A 4,649-nucleotide genomic window follows, 5' to 3' on the forward strand; every position below is an offset into this window, starting at 1 on the left:
CTAGATTATAGATCCTAGAAATCAGAAACGATGTCTAATTTTCCTTTCTTACCACCTAATTACTATGTAAATACTTAGCAATACAACCAATTTAATTTACACATCAATTAACTATATTTAATATTTTTAACTGGTATATATTACATTAAACTCAGGAATTAAAGAGTGACACTGTAATTTTAACAGGGAATTTTATGGTTTGAACACACAATAACAACCTGCTATTATATTTCACCAGGAACATGAAACATCATATCTAACCTGCATTTTCACTGTTATTAGTCCCAAAATTTGTCAAATATTTTCATTCAGTTTCTATGTCATTAATATTTTTATTTCAATACATTCTATATAGAATTCAAGATTGATTTCACACTGATTCCAGGAAAGAAGCTATTGATGACAATATGAATGGAATCCTGCAGCATAGTGGTCCGAAACCTTTCTAGTAAATCTCTCTTAGAACCCAAACCATAAAGCACAATATTAAAGCCCAGGTGTAACTGTAATATCCATTTATGAAATAATTGTTCATATCGTTGGTTTAGTTGTTCAAGTTCAGCAGAAAAGGAAGGAGGAATCTTGCTCAATAAGGTATGTGAAGTATGCTGATCCAGTTTAGCCCTCTTTAGTTTCTGTAGTGTTCTATCAGAGGTTAAAACTTTTGAACTGCTATGAGCTTCAAAATATTCTTCAACTAAGTCGTTTGTTTTATCTCTTTTTATTTTCTTAGAACATGTTTCTTTGCAAATAGAAGTAGGAACCACTCTATTCTGAGCGTTATTCTTTTTATTCATTATGATTTCACCAGTTTCCTCTTCATATTCCTGTGTAACCCCTTTATCATCCTCCGAGTTAGAAGCAGAATACTCACTTTCACTGTCAGACCGAGATGCTGGTTCATTTCTTTTCCTTACATTACGAGGTATTGTTGGTTGCGATTCACTTTTGTCATCGGTCTGCTTCGACTGAACTTCATCTGAAGCAGAATGCCCCTTGCTGCTTTGAGGAATGTCTGTGATAATTTCAGGATCACTCTTTACATCAAGTGAAACACTTTTTCTCAGTGTTTTTACTAGTTCAGAAGTTAACTTAGCCATCTTTTCAGAGTGTTTATTATTTTGAAAAGAATAGACTTTATTCCCACCATCTAGAGTAGAGCCATTTTTCAAGGATTCTTGAACATCTCTTCCTAAAACATCCACATAGTTCTGATCTTTCAAGACTTCCTTTTCATCTTCTTCCAAATCACTTTCTGGTTTCTTTATGGTTTTCTTTGTGACCAAAAGCTTGGGTCATTCCCTTTTTAATTTAGTTCCTCCTTCTCTATCAAGAATGTGATTAAGAACATCATCATCTCCCACAAACTGAACCTTCAGCATCTTGTCTTTCTTTAATTCCAGTCTACTCATCATTGCCAACCTTTCAAGATATTACGCATTCTGCAACTGGAAAACTCAGATAGTCCCCTGTAACTCTCTCCCCTCGCGCTAAACAGGGGGAGGGGGCAAGATGCCTGCCGGCCTCGCCACGCACCGCTAGATCTCCGCCCCCCCCCTCCCCCCCCCCCCCCCCTGCACGGCTCCGGGCACCTCTTGCCTGTCAGATGTGATTCTGCCGAGTGGTCGACCCAGAGGAGTCAGCTTTGGGCCTCTGTGGGAGAAGATAAATTCCAGTAAACGGTGCCTTTATAGGGTTGCAGGTCCAGGCAGGGCAGTCCCTGGGACTCTGGCAGCTGAAGACCAGGACTCTGGCAGCTGAAGACCTCCAGGACCAGCCACCACCATGCTGAGAGCACTCTCCGCACACATGAAGGTACTAGCAGAGGGACAAAGCCACGCGGGTTCCGGGGCTGAGATCTCCAAGCCTACTCGGATTGGGGCCGAGCGTCCTCCACCCAGATCCTCCAAATTCCAGTAGGCGGGGGTCACACCCACCAACTGGCCCCCTGGCGCCGTGTAATCCCATCAGCGGCCAAGACTCAGAGACTATAAAAACCAGCTCCCGGAACCGCGCGGCTGCGACATCTTATTATGACATCTTATTATCTCACTCCTACTTTGGACAAACTGGCAGGCTACCGTATGTAGCCTGCCCACATGGCAGAGTCTGGCAAACTCCCCGTGGCGTACTAAATATGCCAAATACCAGTAACAATGATGGGTCTCATTCTCCTAAAGAGCCTTGAATATAATCTCAGGGCTAGGATAAAGGAGACGTTACTGGGGCCTGCTCGAGGCAATTGACGAATAACAGGATGATTTGTGATTTGTGATTTGTGACACTTTATACTGATTTTTAATATATCTGCATATTTATCATTCTAGAATAGCTTCTTACTCTATTTTTTGGATTAAGCAGAACTGCTTACAAAATAATCATCTACCTTATTAACAGAATAAGTCAAATCAATAGTCAAACTCTCCAAAGTATAAGCAATTAAGATATATTAAGCATTTTACATCAGGAATTTACAGTGTGTTTATTAAATATGGAGAAATGAATAGATATTAAAATACAGACATAGTAAAATATGTATTGTATGAAACACCAGAGAAAAATTGAGTACATAGAATATAAAAATGAAAAATGTTTGAGAGATGACTTCCTGCATAAGGAAGTATTCAGGTTGAAAGAATCATTAAACCAATACTAGGAAGACTGAAAAGTCTAAAGGAAGCATTCTAAGCAGAAGTAATAAAGCAAACATTCTTCTATACCAGTACTTTTTTTTCTATAAAATCTCAGTATTCCCAGATCATTACTGATCCATTCAGGGCCTGAAAAAACATAGCACTCTCAGAAAAAAAAGGTGATTGACTGGTACAAAATTATCAGCAGGATTACAAGAAACCAAAAGGAACACTGCATACCAGAACTCACAGTAATGGAAGATGTTACAACCTTGTATCAAAAAAAAAAAAATAGAAGTGAAGAGTTACTTGAATCTGGAGGAAACAAAATTGTCCGTAAGAAGTGATGATCTTTGACAGATGACACCAATCCTTTGCATCAGGTAGGAAGCATCCAAGAAAAAGAAAATCTCTTGGCCTGAAATTTTTTCTTCCCTCTCATTTTCTATTAATGTCCTCAGTAGCTGTGGTCAAATGGAAACCATAAAGCAACCATTCCTTATTTCTGTAGGTCTGATCCTGGTTCACAGAAGAGAGAGAAAGAATGGAGAGTAGATTCGGGTGGGTAACCAGAAAATACTCATAAGAGTTTCTGAATTTTGCACAGCACAAAGCAGGTTAAAGTATTTATATATTTTACAAATCACTTCCGGATAAGAGGGGGAAAAAGTTCCTCAACAGCACTTTATGCTCCTAAGACATGATTCCTAAGACTGGAAAATGTTGACAATTCTTCAAGTTTACCCACACCTAACACAGGGTTCTTATCCTGCCTTTTTTCCAATTTGTTTTCCTGTGACAGAGGTACAATACCTTTTATGCATAATATCTACATTTGGAAGAATTAAAACATAATAGAGGAAACCACTAGTCCCAAGACTTATTTATTGTCCTGATAGTTGACTCTTTCTATCTACCATGATTGAAATTGGAATGTACATTTACATTGGGAATTTTGTCACCCATTACCTATGATTTAAATATGTTGGCCCTTGCTTAACAACAAGCACTGTCACTGTCCTCCCAGTGTTCATCAATTTGCTCGAGAGGGCCCAGTAATGTCTCCATTTTGAGACTTGTTGTTAGTGTGTTTGGCATATTGAATATGTCAAGGGTAGCTTGCCAGGCTTTGCTGTGCAGGCAAGATACTCTCGGTAGCTTACTGGGCTCGCCGAGAGGGGCAGAGGAATCAAACCCGGCTCTGCCGGGCCGGCTGCATGCAAGGCAAATGCCGTACTGCTGTGCTATTGCTCCAGTCTGCTGAACAACACAATACAACTGAAATAGTCCAATATACATATCTTGGTACATTAACTGTGTGGTATTTATATAATAGTCCTCATTTCTGAAATACTAAAGAAAATAACAGCTCAGCTCTTGCCCCTTTTTATATTTCTCCTTTAAATCATTTAATTTTAATCATGAGCACCATAATCTTAAAAGAGCATCAGAAAGTCAAAGTTTAGTTTCCATTCTCAAAATAAGATTTAAAAAGCATAACTCATGTAAAAAGAAGATATATCAAATGATGAGAATAAATGCATTGCATGTGGGAAAACAGTTTCAAACTGACACCTCATGGTTCCCCCCAAGAAAATAATGACACAGGATCCAGGAGGAGCTCCCAAGTACCACTGAGTCTGTCCTCCTCCAATAAAACAGAAACAGAACTCATATAATTCATATTCTTCTTGAAGTTTGCATGTCTTATTTCCAGGCTCTTTCAAGCTGCTTCTTAATCTTTAGAAAAGTACGATCTAAAATATAAAACATTTGCAATCACACTATAATTAAAATCTATTTTGAAAAAGCTACTTTCTCGAGAGGAAATAATATAGAGATGCAATTCAGCTTACAACACAAAAATATTATGCGTTGTCATCCAGGGTAATTTAAGTGTTTAAAAGTCACAAAATCTCACAGAGCTTAATTTTTGTTTGTGATTGGTGTCTTCAAGACTATCTTTTGTATGCTAAGTAGGACTCATAGAAGTAGAAATATGTTTGCAATCCATGG

General features: G+C 38.4%; 1 pseudogene; it reads right to left on the reverse strand.

The window, feature by feature from the left end:
* Positions 1-347: 347 nt before the first annotated feature.
* On the reverse strand, positions 348-1,451 carry LOC130045410 (origin recognition complex subunit 2-like; annotated as a pseudogene).
* Between the last annotated feature and the right edge of the window lie 3,198 nt (positions 1,452-4,649).

This window comes from Sorex fumeus, unplaced genomic scaffold (genome assembly GCF_029834395.1).
Source record: "Sorex fumeus unplaced genomic scaffold, SorFum_2.1 ptg000128l, whole genome shotgun sequence".
Classification (NCBI taxonomy): Eukaryota; Metazoa; Chordata; class Mammalia; order Eulipotyphla; family Soricidae; genus Sorex; species Sorex fumeus.